We start from the raw sequence: 16845 nt of genomic DNA on the forward strand, positions 1-16845 counted from the left end.
AGTCAGCAACTCTGGGGTGCTTCAAACTTGATGTTTTCCTGTACACTAGCCTGGGTTTGACCTACCCCTCCCTGGATGCTTTGCTTTAGTGAGGCAGCATAATTTAAATGGATCCAAGGCCAGACTACCCAGTTAAGAACTCTGACTCGATTCTACTTTCAAGCGTGGATTACCTCAGGCAAGAACTTAATCTTGCTGTGCATAATAACAGTACCTAACTTATGAGGTTATGAAGATTATATATTAGTTCAATATTTGTAAAATTCTTAGAACATGACCTGCATGTAATAAATTATATATGAGTTTGTTGAATAAATGCCAGTTGCTATTAGAAGAAGTAGAAATGTCCATTTTTGTCAAATAATGAAACTGTGCATAAGCGGATATGTTTTATATATATATACACACACATACATATATATAGTGTGTGTGACATATGTGTGTGTGTGTGTGTGTATGTGTGTGTGTATTAAAAAAGACAGGTTGACTCCTTTATAAGTTTCTACAGGAGCTTGAATTATCAAACCTTACTCCTAAATTACCACTAAAATTTCCTCAATGACTTTCAAACTTACAGTAACCACATTCATCCAAGTAACATAGCAAAGTCCTGAAAAAGAATACTTAGAGTAAACTAAAGCCAACTCCTGCAGCCTCGTATATACGAAACTTTTCCTACCTAAATTGCATAGGAATAAATTTGTATGGAGTATAAATCAAATACAGATAAATATGTTTTGCAATAATGAGAACTTTTAAAGTGATAGAGATACACCTCAAATTTCTGCAATCACTCATAGATCAAAGAAATTTCACATTAAATAGCTCCTATGTACCAAGCACCACATTAAGTTCTGGGCGTATAATGGGAAACAATAAGAATGCTTGCCTTCCTGTTGCTTTCTTAATTCCTATCTCCTTGTAGTCTTGATTGTAAGATAGAATCCACCATAAAGGAAGCAGAAGAGAAGACATGCACCTGCCTGCTGCGCTACCTGTTAACCAGGGCTAGAGGTTCCCCACTCTACGTGGACAGTTTTACCTCCTAGTTGGAATGAAGCAGAGAGGCAGACTAAGTGTTTGCCTTTTTCAACATAATGTGCATTGAACAGTCAGTGTGCACAATTTTGTAGTAGCCCTGAGAAATGACACAAAGAAAAGACAAGGTCTTTTATTTTTCTATCAAGAAACCCCAGAGAGCACCTGCAAATTGATTTAGCTATTTTAAAAGAATCAATAAAAATTACCTACATAAAAAAGAATACTTAAAATAATACTACAGTAATTTTTTCCTCTCCGGTACTTTTTTTTTTTCTTCTCCAGTCTAAGCTGGTGGTTAAAGACAGTGAAATATCTTTCATTCTAAACTTAATTCCACTCTATTCAAGCTCTGGCCAGAGTTAAATTGATTTATTTTCCATCACCATGTATACACCTGTTAACACATTTTAAGGTAGATTCTCTGTATCTCTGGGTACACAGTAGGCACTTTTGAGGCTGTGCTAGTTACTTGGGTGTGGGGGGCATGATGGGAGGTGATTAGACTGCCAAATCAGTCTGTCCAGGAAGGCCTACTCAGGAATTGGGCCCTTTTAATGAATTTCATGAAGATGTAACTTTCTAAAGGAAATCTCTGTGGACCACAAACAAGTAATGCAGTTTTTGTAACTTCTTCCCTTAGAAACAGAGAAAGCAGTTATAACCATTACATAAGCAGCTTCAGAGCATAGGATGTAGAATCTGATGACCAACCTCTTTTATTTCCCAGGTGTTACCCCAGTTTCCTCACCAGGAATACTAAGGGACCAAATAGATTTCCTTTGCAGAAAAATCATAATGCAGGTTAGTAAAATCACCATGTACACTGTAAAATGTTCTATATAATTATTAGTCCCTCAAATCTGGAAGGATGGTTCTCTTAAAATAGGAGAATCTTATCTCTTACAAAGCAGAGATTTTACCCATACCTTGATAACAGTTTAGACCACTAATTGCTTTGGTTTTTTTGTTTGTTTTGTCTTAGGCCAAGACTTCTGTACAGAAGAAGAGGTGTGTAGGGCTTTTAACTTTTCTTTCGCTACTTGGCAGAACAACAGAAATGCCTCTGTAGCCAATGGGCATACAAGTCTGCTTCTTATAAAGCAATGTCTGATATTTTTAAAATATGACAAGGAAAACAACCATAGGAGCAACAAGGTGTTAAAGTCTTACCATGTGTTGAATCATTGTGCCAGGTAGTTTACATATGTTACCTCTAATCCTTATAATCACCCACGTAAGTGTTGCTGTATCATTCTCATTTTATTGATGAGTAAAGAAGTTCAAACAGTCAGTATCCTGCCCAGAGATACAGAGCTGATAAGCGGTAGATAGGGAATTTAAATCCAAACCTGCCTGTTTCTAAATGTTTATTTTTTGCTTCCCCAATACCTGGCCATCTATACATGTAGAGGCAGTACATTAAGAATCTGGAAATCATTCCTGAGTTTTCCTGGGGGCTGAGATGGGTCTTTTTGAAGGTCCATCTACGTACTCTAAGCCTATCCCACTGCTTCATGTGAAATGAACCTCAACCCAATTCAGAAGAATGAGAGGCTCACATCTGTATGAGCATCTCCTAGTGTGAAATTATTTCTTCACTTCCTCCAGCAATGAGATTACCTTACTTCGCTACCTGGTAAAGTTTTCTTTCAAAAGAGCATCCTGAAATTATAGTGTGCAAGGCACTATAAACACATGTAAGATGTCTTACTGGAATGAAGTAATTTTTTAAGCAGACCAAGAAAAGAAAATGGGGAGAGTGGGAAAGTAATAATTCTTGTATGTACAAAATAATGAGTGCTCTGTGGGTACCTGAGCACTGTGTGGCTAACACAGGAGATTTGGATGACTAAGTCAAAGGCCTCTGCCTCATCCTCTGCCATTGTTTCAAGACACACAAATTCTCTTGAATTTGGAACCTGCAGTGCTAAAGAAACACATAGCTCTCATTCATAGAAAAATCACACTGCAGCATATTCTTGATTATCTATACACCTGCAGAGTTGCATTAAGAAAGTTAATATCTTAGCATGGAAAATTTACCTAAGAGTTTCAAAACCATGACCTTACCCTCCAGGCACTCCTGCTTTCAAAACTGGATACAGACGAAGCAGTCAGGGATAAGAGAGAGGGAACTGGCTATGGAGGGAGACAGGCTTTGTTCACATTCTCCATATTCCAACTACTAGCTATGTGCTCTTGGACAAACTATTGAACGTCTCTGAACCTCAAATTATTATCAGTAAGATACGGGGTTATAATAGGTACCTTTTCTAAGAGTTAAATAAGATATGTCAAGTAACTATCAACATCTGATATATAATGGGGCCTAAAACAAGGTTAGTTATTTTTGCCCAAAGCCTGAGGAGCAGATTGTAGCTCACTTCTTCTGAGAGTTTGGGAAAGGTTCTCATCGAACACAAGGATAAGCTATTAAGTGAGCATCCATAATTAACTTTAATAATGTTTTTGCATAGAGTGGTGATCACCACAGGTTAATATTTCCCATGCTTGATTTTATTAATTGCATGCACTCCAGTAGAACATATTTCCAGTGAGGCATCTCCGCAACTGGATGGACATACGAAACCTGGTTCACAACATTCAGGCTAACTCAGTGAAAAGAGCTAAACAATAATTTGTCACTTTTCTTCCACAATGATGATGGTGTGAGACATCTTCCGGAAAATTTCTGAGAAGTGGGTCAGCTCTGAAACATCTAATGCTTTGTTTTGGATTTTTCTGTTTGTTTTTAGTTTTCCATAAAAAGCAAAGCTGTGGACTCTTAAAATTTTTCAAGGTAGGGGTGCAGGTGTATTCTCTAGCACTGGTTTGCAGTGGCTAATAAGAAACTATGTGGCTTCAAGTAATCTATGCACACAGTAGATGGAAGAAAATAATCCCTTTCCCCTAAATACAGGTTATTTAAATTCAAATGAATCAATATGGAGTACTTGACACCACAGGGTTTGACCACCTCCGTGGCTGTAAATGAAAAGAAGGACTTTTCAAAGAATTTGAATCAGGTACAAAATAAAAGATGCCAGTTGTTTATAGAAGCTGGCAATTAAGAAAATGTATGAGGGTAAACAGAAGAAAGTAACTTCTTGACAACTTCTTTGGACCTTAATTCTTTGGCATTTATTTGACATCTTTGTCAGAGCCAGGCAGGGGGCCAGCATAACTTCTGCAGACTTCTCATCACCCAGAAGACAGGCGCAGCATGAATTACTTGGATGTTTCAGTCTGACAAAAACAACCAGAATCCAAAGCTTCATAATGTAAAAAGAAAAAAAACCCTATTCTAGAAACCAATGGCCTGGAAGGTCAACTTTGGTTCAAAAAATAACAACCTCAGAGCACAAGATTTTACACTTAAAAAAAGGAAAAAAACAAATATTAATATAAAGTTTTTAGTCAGTCCCTGCTGAGTAATATATACTGAGAGTTTCCTTTCATTAGAATCATCAAACCTTTACTGCATGCACATATGATAAGCGCTGTGCTGGACCCTGAAATGCAAAATGTTATCCAGCAGATGTCTAATGATGGGACATCCTCTCTTCACACATTAGTAGTACAAGTTATAACCCAGGCATATTCTCTGTCATTGAAGGGCTTAAAGCGTATGTCTTTATATGTGACTTGTGTGTATAGGTATTGAGAGAGTAAGACAGGTAAATATTAAACAAACATAATACAAATTTATAAATGCTAGAGGCATTTATAACATATACAGTACATAACATATTATCTAATTCTATTGGGGAGGACATATATAATAAATATTTTAGGTACTAATGGCATAAGAGCTATAAAAGTACAAAGAATGAATTAAGAGGTACATTCATATAGGAGGTACATTTTAACTGCACTTAGAAAGGCATGTACAATTATGCCACTTGAAGAAATAGTGGGAGAGAAGGTTTTGCTCCGACATCTTTGTATACATATATATAAATAAATGATAATGATGCCCTCTCTAGACTTATAGTTACAATCATCATCAAATTAATATTTCTTATAAAACAAGTGATAATTAATATTGGGTCGTAATGTATTCAATGAAATATAAACAACAAAGGCAAGCGTGCATCAAATCCTAGGCACATCAGACTACGATTATTGTTTTCCAGGTATTTCAACAGACCAGTGCGGTAGAAGTGTTTTCAAAATTAAGTTTGATGATCGAAATTTTTTCCTGTGTAAATTTTCCAAGATTAATTCCATTAGCCTATTCACTCATTTCTGCATTTATTTAAATATCTTTATTAAATACCTATAGATAGTCAGGTAGCCATTAGATCATAAACTCCTTGAGGATGCATTAGGTACTCATTAAATGTTCGTAGATGACTTGCAGATGAGAGCTCACATCTAGTTAGTGACACAGTTGGTTCAGTAACTTCTGTCATAGAGATGTGAACAGTATTTGGGGGCTAAAGAGGCTCCTATTAGGCTTTCTAGCATTTATTACCCAAATTTGGTGTGAATGTACACAGAAATGATTTCCATGTGCAGCAAATACTACATGCCCCTCTTTAGTTGTATGAGTATTCATTAATATTAATCATATATACCATTTACTGGGATTTTACCATGTGATAGTTATGGTGCTTAGTACTTAGCATACTCCAATTCATTCTCACAATAATTCCATAAAGTAGGAATTATTAGCCTCTTTTACAGATGAAGAAAATGAGGCCTAGAAACCTTAGGTAACTTACCCAAGGTAATATAGCTAGTAAAAACAGGAACTAGTTTATGAACAAGATCTTACTGCCTACAAAACCTGTGCTCTTATATCCAAGTCATCTTATTTGGCACTTTTGATTACAAGCACTTGAGAATAGAGGCCACTTAGAATGCTATGCGTGTTAATACTAAAAAGGACCTTGGAGACGCATTATTCACCCCCTTCATAGAAGAAGAAACAGGCTGGTTCTGATAGCTTGATTACCAAAGGCCTATTTTGTCACTAGTGCAAAGGGCACATCCATTCTAGGGTGTTTGTGTCATAGTTAAATGGATTCAGAATGAATGCTAGTCCTTCCCAGTTTAATACAGAGATACAAGTAGATAAAATTTGTGTGAGAAATTGAAATCTAAGGGGAAGACTGTAGCTTCTTGACTTTCATTTTATTTCATTTTTCTCTATTGTACCCTCTTATCATTTGGCTATTTGTCTCCTCTGCATCTCATGTTGAAATTTGATACCCAGTGTTGGAGGTGGGGGCCGGTGGGAGGTGTTTGGAGCATTGGGGTGAATCACTCATGCACTGCTTGGTGCCTTCCTTTTGGTAATTAGTGAGTTCTCATTCTTAGTTCTTGCTAAAACTGGTTATTGAAAAGAGCTTGGCATACCTCCCTCAACCCCCGCCCCGTCTCGCTCGCTCGCACTCGCTCTCTCTCTCTCTATATATATATATACGTGTGTGTGTGTGTCTGTGTGTGTGTGTGTATATATATCTCATACACGCACACAACCTCAAGCCCTCACCAGAAGGAGATGCTCCTGTCATGCTTCTTGTGCAGCCTGCAGAACCATGAGCCAAATAAAAATTTTTTCTTTATAAATCATTCAGACTCAAGTATTCCTTTATAACAACACAAAGACAGTGCCACGCTGCCTCATTTCTGAGTAATTATGATTTCCTATTTTTTTTTTTCTAAAGCAACAAAATGAATAAAATGTGAATATTTACAAATGACATGTAGGGTTTTCTTTGATATCCCCTCCAATGATTCAGGTATAAAGCTTCCAAGTACTTAAACTACATAAGCTTTGAATTGGGGCCATTTTTCTTTGCAGGTTTTGTTCTTTGTTTTCTTCCTGGATCTTGAGTACTGACATGCACTCAAAAGTTCCACAAACCTTAGAGCCCTTGAATGTGACCATTAAGGATTCTCTGATGAATCCTTAATACCACTAATTCCCTAGTAACAGTTTCCTTATAGAGTGTCACCATGTACAAATATCCCATTTTCAAAAAGGTGGTAACAGACCATTAAAATGAATTGTGATACTCAGCAGAAAATATTCATTTTTATATAATGGGACCAACTCAGCATCCTACAGAATAAAGCCCCATGAGGTAGATATTAGTAGTGAAGGAGAAAGGCTGTATAATGAATAGGGTGGAGAGAAATTCATGTATTAAATAAACCCAAATATTTGATTTCAGGGTATTGATGAATTAGGTGCTAATGCATATAGCTACTCATAGTGGCTATGATTTGTGTGTTTTGTAAAATGTTTTTAAACAGGAAAATCAAGGTACTACATTTTTAAGGGGGAAGTTATACAAAAATATATTTTGTGTAACTCTTTATTTGATACGTTTGTTGTCTACTGGAACTGGCCTGCAGCAAAAGAGTGAGGTGGCCAGATCTTGTCTTTGGCCCATTTTGTGCTTTGATTCCTCTGAGACTGCCTGTGGCATGGCCCTGAAGGCATGCTTTATGCCTGCAATCCTAGTTCTAAGGAAGGATTCCAGGGAAAATCACAGAGCCACACCAATTCTGCCCTTCCAGAAGTATATCTCCAAACTCAGACCTGCTCTTAAAGTTGCTCAGAAATCCTAGAGATGACTCTAGGGAGTTCCCTTTTCTCATGTTCCTTCAGAGACTATTGCAAATTCCACCACATTCTTTGAGTCCATAATATCATCTCTCTCCCTCAGAGAGTAAATACAAGGTACCAAGAAAGGACCCTTTCAGCTTCCAGGTGATGTGTACTCTAGTAGCCTCTATTTCAAAACTAATGTACCCCATGAGCTAAAAATTTCATCTATTCATTCCATCTCCTCAGAAATGTATCTCTTTCCTCTGTTTTAACTTTTTCCTCTGAAGCTGCTGCAAAAGTCTGCCAACATTTGTTTAATCGATTCTTTACCTCTCATTCACCTTTCACCAACTACAGTGGAACTCTCCTCCCTCATTACTCCACTGAAACCACCCATGTGGAAGTCACCAATGACTTCCTAATTACCAAATGAAAAGAACCTTCTCTCTCTTTTGTTATAGGTATTGGAGATGTTGGAGTTTTGGCCTGAGACTAGACATTTTCGTTACTGAATTGAGACTATTATTGAGAAATTGGACATCTTAATTACTGAATGGAGATCATTATTTACAGTTAAAAGGCTCAAAAAAGCTTGAGCCAACTGGAGTAGTCATACAAAGCAAATAGTGAGAAGGTACGAGAATCTTGTTTATTTTGTTTACACTGATGAAGTGACAGACACAGTGGGATTAAGAAACTTTGCAATATCCTATATCTAGTAAGTAGCAGATCTTGATTTTGAAGCCAGAGAGCTATGCTCCTTCTTGCTTAACCTCTTACTAAACTGCTATTCATAGTCTCTTATGTTGTTACTTTTTCAATAGTATGCTTCAGAGGCTCTCCCAATAAGTATATACTGATCACAGTAGTTAAGAGCTAAACTATATTTTATTGTGTGACTATGCTATAATATAATAGATTTTACCATAACAGAAAACTTACAATAAACTTTCCTATATATATAATTTTTGTGCATTTGTTGAAATACGGTTTTCATGGTAAATCTCTGGAAATGGAATTTCTAAGTCTCAAAGATCTGTGCTTTTTAAAAAGTGATGGATACTATCAAAATGCCCTCCAAAGACGCTGTACTTTTTTTTCTTCTGAAAGCAAACATTATCTTAGTTGACCTTTCTGAGCTATTTGACTTTGTTGACTCCTTCATCAATATATTTGTTTTCATGATACCGTTACCTTCCAGTTGATCTCTAACTCTAACTCTGCCTGCTCTTTCTCCATCTTCTTTAGAGCATCCTCTCCCTCCATCTCCCGTTTAAACACTGGGCATTCTCAGGCTCACTCTTTTCTTTTCATCTATAAGTTCTTCCCAAGTGATTTCATCATACTTATTGTTGCAACTATAAGAGTTAAACTGCACTCCATATTGTCTCAGAAAATCTTAGCCTTTTCTTGTTGTTATGTAGTATTTGTGTACTTTTGGACCAATTAATTATGCTAATGGGGGAGAACTCAGTGATACTATTGATACTAAGATGTTCAGTAAAGTCCAGATCCAGAAAACTTTTCGGAGTTCACGGGAAGATGCTATGTGTCTTGAGACAAATGAAAATATAAGCTTTCAAAGCCATGAAGGGAGCAAAGGTCACTCATCTTCTGTCTCCTGGGGAATTTCACACTGCTTGAGATGGTCACAGGTTGTTGGAATCCAAAATCAGGTGAAGCCATTGGTATTGGAAAACAGACCATGGCTTGTGAATTATTATGTTGATGTGATGGCATTTGTAACTAATGAGGCGTTGGGAAATGTTTTAATGGGAAAAGGGATTTTTGTGACTTGTCTAAGCTATGGAAAAATGTAACCTTGGAGACTGGACTAGAGACATCTGTAACTTTGCTTCCATAACACTAGTAGGCACCATGAAAGGTGAAAACTCTGTGATCCAGTTCAGCATCAAACTTTTTCATATATTCTTAAGACCCCAAAGAGTCATGAGTACCAATATACAAGTTTTAATGCCAGTAATAATGAAGTTGTCAGAATTATTGAAGGTGGAGGAGGTACATTGGGAGATGAATAATATTCCTGTAAATATATGAGTAAAGACTAGATTAATATAGCAGTAGAGTTTTAGAGGAAAAAGAGGAATAAAGTAGGCTTGTCTGGAAGAATGATAGATGGATGATTATGAAAGAAGCTATAATACCTAAGCAAGAAGCATGAAACATTTGAATACATGAAGAATGTTCTGTGTTCCTGGAAGAGCAAATATTGTAAATGTGTCACTTCTTTCTATAGTTTGTCATAGCTTTAATGCAAAACCAAGTTAGACATTTGTGTGTGTGCGCGCGCCTGTGTGTGTGTGTCAGTTTTTTTTTCTTGAGTTTTGTAATAGTCCAATGAGAGATAATAGTTGAGGAATGCAAGATATGCAAGAGTTATTTAAGAGATAGATTTATATCAATGCTTGATTATTGATCAGGTGTATGGGCTATGGGAGGAAATTTAGGGTAATGCACACCCTTCTGTCTTGAGAGATCGATTGGATCACTGTGGCATTCACTGTCACAGACAAAACAGGAGCAGGATCATGTTTAAAGAAGGCAATGAAATCAGCTTTTGACATTTGCAATCAAACTGTTTATGGAATGTGTAAGGAAAGATTTTTTCAATAGCTTTGGGATAAAATCTAAAGTCAAGAAGATAGGTCTGGGATAAGTTTGTTGATTTGGATATTTGCATATAAAAATAGATATGCCAAGAAAAATAAAATTAATTACCATTTTTAGTACTTACTGAATTCCAGGGACCAGGTTCAACTGCTATAAGTATTATTTCATTTAAACCTTTTAACTATTATTATTAGATCCATCTTACAGATGAGAAAACTAAAGCTTAAGTTATTAAGTGACTCACCCAATGCACAGCATTAGCAAGAGGAAGAACCTGGATATAAATCTAGGCACTCCAAATCTAAAGTCAGTGTGCTTCACAAGATAGTACAGGACAATGGTGAGGTATAACAGAATCCAATATTGGAGGTTTTTTGTTTTTTGTTTTTTGTTTTAGACAGAGTCTGGCTCTGTTGCCCAGGCTAGAGTGCAGTGGCATGATCTCAACTCACTGCAACCTCTACCTCCCGGGTTCAAGTGATTCCTGCCTCAGCCTCCTGAGTAGCTGGGATTACAGGCATGCATCATCATGCGTAGATAATTTTTATATTTTTAGTAGAGACAGGATTTCACCATGTTGGCCAGACTGGTCTCCCACTTCTGACCTCAAGTGATCTTCCTGCCTTGGCCTCCCAAAGTGCTGGGATTATAAGTGTGAGCCACTGCACCTTGCCCAATATTAGATTTTTAATAATTAAAGTAGATATGATTCCAGACTTGACAGATGTAGAAAGAAATTCAGAGCAGTTTCAATTCTAACTGAAGGCTCTTTCAAAAAGATCTAAGTTACATTAAACTGAAATGAGCTTCCTAGTAACTTCCACCTAATGCCTACCTTGAAATCCCTGCAATCAACAGAGCAAGACCAAAGTCTCCTAACATAGTCAGTTATTTGAAACCAGTAAGTAATGAGTTTCCATATGCCTGCTTCCACTAATGACTCCCCTGTTACCTCAACATCGTTTATCCTTTAGTTAAACATCCTCACTTGTTTAGATAGTCTCTTACATGATCAACTTGAACTGGCCTCACATGTGTCAGCTCCTGTTTGAGTATTTCTCTTGCACTATCATGACAGGAGCAGACACATTAGAAGCATTCAAGAGTGATGATCCTGCTCCCTAAGTTATAATTCTATCACTATATGTTTCCTCCTAACTTATGGGATATTAGAGCAAATATTTCCACTTGGGTCTCAGGAAAATGTCTCCTGCTCTTCTCAGTGTCAGGCGTTCTCTTGGCTCTTTCATGCAATAACAGGATGGGGCAGGGTGAGGAAGAGGATGGAGGAATTAGTAGCTTATTGTCTCTTCTAGCCTTTCTTGGGAGAGGCATTTGGCATCTCCATCATTCCAGAATCCTAAGACATTCCTACAGAAAAGATCTTTAGCCTTAGGTTCCTCATGCAAACTCAGTGTTGGTTATAAATCAGCTTTTCTATTTGTAGGTGACCAAGTACGTAAGACTGAATACTTTCTTAGTAGAATATGAAGTGATGTCTTATAACTCTAGTAATACATTATACAGTGTCCACAAGTCACACCATGAACCTGAGGACCCTCTCTTCTGAAGATCCAAAAGCTTTCTTCTCCATTGCTATCACAAGCAATTCACCCATGGAACTTCTTTGTAACCCTTATATCCTCCTAGAAGTGAAGTTTTTTGTGACACTCACCTCATCCCATCTCTCAATGAATCTTGAAGATTATCACATTTGTCTAATTTCTTCTCACTTATTACAAACTCTGTGAGGGCAGGGGCTATGGATTACTTACCTTTAAATGCCCTATATCATCTAAAGCATAACTGGATATTCATAAATGTTTTCTCAAAGAATTGCAGTCTACCATGGATCACTTTCCTGGGGGGAGGGACTATTTTTCACCTGCAAACTATGCCAATCTTTGATCCCTACTTTCTTATCTGTAACTGGGAATAAAATAGTAGCTTCCTCACAGGGTCATTGGTAGGATATAATCAAATAATGAATGGTACATAATAAATCTTGCCTATAGTCACCATTTAGTAAGTCCTGTAATTTATACCATTATTCCAACTGTATTAAAGGACGTGCTGTTTTGAATTTTAGTATTTATTCACTTCTCTCTCTAGCTGGCTGGTATGTCCAATATCAGGGCCTGGAAATTACTTACTTTTGTACATGGCACAAAGAAAATGTTTGTTGGATCCAAAGCTACCTGACACCAACCCTTTGCTTCATCACATTCATTCCCTTACTTTAGTAGTGTGTGCTGGCATGAAGTTCAGAGGCAAGAGTTTGCTGACATTCCTCTCTTGGGACCCCGATGTAGCTCTGGTTTCAGCAGACTTCCTACCACTCTCTTCCTCTCCATCTTTTGTCCTCAGCAGATCACCTGTCTCCTTAAAGACTGGAGCTTTGGTAAACTCACTTTTTTCTACCCTGATATATTTAAACGGAAGCCGCCTTGAGATAGAAACGTATCTAAAGGTTTTATAGCATTTCTGAATTTCTGTTTCTCTTAATTGAAGTTCCATTTGTAATGTGTAGATAAACATTTTTTCCCCTAGAAAAATGAAAATGCTGGCCAATTGTTTATCTTTGATATATGAAAGACTCTGATCTGCCTTGTGTGTTGTACCCATTATCAATAGGTTTGCAGGGTAATTTAACCATTCTATTTCCTCCCATCCCATTCCAATCTCCTCTCATTTCATATTTTACAAAAACTAGAAACATAAGCAGAACACTGACCTATAATCCAGTTACTCAATTTCTAAAAAGAGTGACAAAAACCTCAAGAGAATGCAAACATACTTTGACTCCATATGCTTTAATGTTGAGCAGCCTGCTTGGGGTTGTCCAATGGCACAAATAATCCTCAATCTCCTTCGAGCCAAGAGTTACATTTTTCTGTTATCCTTAGTGATTTACTAGAGAACAGAGAAAATAAACTTAATGGGCTACTGCATGCTATTTCTTAAATACTTAAAAAAATTACTTAAAAAAAAAACAACTAAGTTACAGAGAAAATAAATATTCAGAAGAAAGGGCCCAGATTTGGAGAGATGGAGCTCACCAGAAGAAAGAATATCAGAATTTAAAGTCAGAAGATCTGGGTGTGACTCTTGGCTTTGTCGCATCATTCTGTGATGATGGACAATTCAAAATCTCTCTAAACCTCTTTATCCTCATTTGTAAAATGATGACCAAACTGTACTTTGTTGTTTTGTTTTTCATAGAGTGGTTATGAGAATTAGACATATGTACAAGTGCTTGTAAATAGCAGGAAACTATGCAAATGTAACTCTTAATTTCTATCAGGGGGCCTTTTCATCCACCCAGGCAAATGTTTCATTAGCCTGTGCTCAAATGTTCTGAATGGCATTCTGCCAGTTCATTTCCATTCACTAAAACAATCAACGTTCCAGTAGAATATTGATCTGGGCCTCAGAGTAGAAAGCAAGACTAATTTATTCATGACTTAGTAACAGAGACAAAGAAAAGATGTTACCTTAGGTCAATTTTCATAATGTACAAGAAAGACAAAGGAACCACACAGACACCATTAACAACAAACCTCATAGCACAAAGCCTCTGCATGGAAGGAAACCCAGTCCTACTAGAGAGAGGACTGTTGTTTCATACGGCATGCATCGACAGGTTGGAATCATGATGCATTCAGTTCCAAGTTATCATCAGTAGCAAAGAAACTTTTCCATGTGTATAACCAGTCCAATCTTTCTGAAGTATTCAGAAATATATCCAACATCTGTTCACTTCTCTGCAAAGACATCCATTCGACTCACTTGAGCCAAGGAAACAAAAATCGCCATGTAAAACATAGGTCTGCTTGCTAAAAAGGCTACTCAGTATATTAAAAATGTGAATCAGCAAAACAATATAATACACTGAAATTTTAGAAAAACTTTATCATACTAAGAGTATAGCCAAATGTAATGGAAGAGAAATACAAGTTAAATATAGTAGCAGGGAGAAAAGAAAAATACTCTGGGCTAGATGTCAGAAATCTAATATTTTGCTCCTATGTTTGGGATCATGAAAAAGTCTCTTTACTCTGTCCCATTTCCTTAACTGTGAAATAGGATAGTTGAATTTAAACAATCTAGACCATAATGGAAACAGAGAGATCACAGTTCAAATCTCTGTCCTAGCACTCACTAACGAAGTCACCTTAGGAAAAAAATCTCTAAATAATTAGAACTCTGGTATCTTCATCTGTTAAGGGGACATAAAATTATCTCCCTCAAAAACTTGTAATAGGGAATGGAAAAAAAATGCATTGAAAATACCTGGAGCATAGTAGGTATTTGAACTATTTTAATTCTCTACCCCCAACAAGTTCATATTTCTGTTTATTGTGTTAGGATCAGTTCACGCTAATAGTTTTGTTTGTAATAATTGCTGTTTATTGAGCACCAACTCTGTGCCAGGTGTTATCTTTATCCGTAATCTTAACAACGATTCTTCAAGTAGTCATTATTGTCCCCATTTACGATATGACAAAACTGAAGGCCAGAAGGATTAAGAATCTTTCCTAGGATCACACAGCTAGTAAAGCTAAAGCAGACATTAAAAACCTGATATGACTGATTTAACATGCTAATCCGTCTCCCAATGGACCTGTAATAACAATGATAATCATAGTAATAATAAAAACAAACCTATTTTAATCTAATTGCCAAAAAGTTCACAACAGTGATCCTTTAGAGCACTGCAGCTTACTGAACTCAACTAAAAATGTGTGAGATAAGCAATAGCAAATAGGGGTTTTGATGGAATGACTACAGACAGAAATGCTGTAAGGAGCCACAGAAAAGAGCAAAGAGCCATATAGCCATGGCACTGGTAAGCCTGGCTCCCTGCCCCTAGAGCATTCTTTTTATGAGACCCACTCTATGGCCTACACATTGGAGCAACAATACTCAACCATTTTGGCACTAGGGACCTATGTTGTGGAAAACATTTTTTTCTCACGACTGAGAGGGGTGGGGAGACACATTCAGGATGAAACCGTTCCACCTCAGATCATCAGGCATTAGATTCTCATAAGAAGTACACACAACCTAGACCCCTCAGATGCACAGTTCACAATAGGTTTCCTGCTCCTATGAGAATCTAATGCTGTTGCTAATATGACAGGAGGTAGAGCTCAGGCAGTAACGCTCACTCACCTGCTGATCTCCTCCTGCTGTGTGGCTTAATTCTTAACAGACCACGGACCAGTACCATTAGACCACACCCAACTGCAGGATCTGCTTCCAATATTGTTTCCAGTCAAAATTTAATGTAGTTGTTAATCGATCTAGCATTGCAGCAAAGGCTGCTAATTAACCTCCAATAAACATTCATTCCTTCTTCCTTAGAGGACTGCCCCACCCCCCGACCTTTTAGTTGGGTATATAACCATGTGTAATAAAGATCACATTTCTCTGTCTTCTTGGAAGCTTCAGTATAGCAATCTGACTTATTTCTGGATAATGTAATTTAAGTAAACATGTGCTGTGTAGGAACTGTTCCAAAATGGGAAATGCAGTGGGTGGCTTATTTACTGCTGCTTCTTTCTCCCTTCTTCTTTCCTTCTTACTTTCTATAGGATAAAATGTATACATGATGATTTAATTTTGAACTACTGTCTTGGATGGGAGAGGAACTATTTATGTTGAGGGTGGTTTGAGTGACTAGATAGAAGGATCCTGAGTTCCTGATGATCATGGAGTTATCAAACTTGATTAGAATCCTTCTTTCTAGGTTCATTTAAGTGAGTGATATAGATGACATGTTTGTATCTCCACCAAATTCATATATTGAAATCTAACTCCTAGTGTGATGGTGTTAGAAGGTGGGGCGTTTGAGCAGTGATTAGGTCATGAGGCTGGAATCCTTATGAATGGGATTTATGCCCTTATAAAAGAAACTGTAGAGGGCTCCTGATACGGTTTGAATGCTTGTCCTCTCTAAATCTCATGCTTAAATGTTATCCCCAATGCTAAAGGTAGGGCCTGGTGGAAGGTGTTACAGTCATGGAGGCAGATTCCTCATGAATGGTTTGGTGCCCTCCCCATGGTAATGAGTTAGTTCTCACTCTATTAGTTCACACAAGAGCTGGTTGTTTAAAAGAGTCAACACTTCCTCACCTATCTCTTGCTCTCTCCCTGGCCATGTGATACACCCGCTCCCCTTTTGCCTTCCAACATGAATAAAAGCTTTCTAAGGCCTCACCATAAGCCAACACATGCTAGTGCCATGTTTGTCTAGCCTTCTGAACTATAAGCCAAGTAGCCCTCTTTTATTTATAAATTACGCAGCCTCAGGTATTTCTTTATAGCAATGCACACTGGACTAACACAGCTCCCTAACCTCTTCCAGCATGTGAGATTACATCAAGAAGATGGCGATCTATGAATCAGGAACTGAGCCCTCACTAAACATCAAATCTGTAGGCACCTTGATCTTGGACTTCCAAGCTAGCGTAACTGTGAGAAATAAATTTCTGTGGTGTATAAGCCACTTAATCTATAGTGTTCTGTTATCACAGCCTGAATAAGCTAAGACAATGAGAAAGAAAGGAACTTCTTTATTTTTGTTTCAAGTATTCTCTCACTCA

General features: G+C 37.3%; 1 protein-coding gene and 1 long non-coding RNA gene across 25 annotated transcripts in view; one reads left to right on the forward strand and one right to left on the reverse strand.

Annotated features, from left to right (window-relative positions):
* LOC105468849 (discs large MAGUK scaffold protein 2) overlaps positions 1-16845 on the reverse strand; it is a 2241192-nt gene that overhangs the window by 1202504 nt on the left and 1021843 nt on the right. The gene's annotated exons all lie outside the window — the stretch shown is intronic.
* LOC105468841 (uncharacterized) overlaps positions 1-16845 on the forward strand; it is a 123132-nt gene that overhangs the window by 60800 nt on the left and 45487 nt on the right. The window contains exon 7 of the long non-coding RNA XR_003015194.2: positions 8068-8240. This is a non-coding gene — a long non-coding RNA (uncharacterized lncRNA). The remainder of the gene's footprint in view (positions 1-8067; positions 8241-16845) is intronic.

Source organism: Macaca nemestrina, chromosome 12 (genome assembly GCF_043159975.1).
Source record: "Macaca nemestrina isolate mMacNem1 chromosome 12, mMacNem.hap1, whole genome shotgun sequence".
Lineage (NCBI taxonomy): Eukaryota > Metazoa > Chordata > Mammalia > Primates > Cercopithecidae > Macaca > Macaca nemestrina.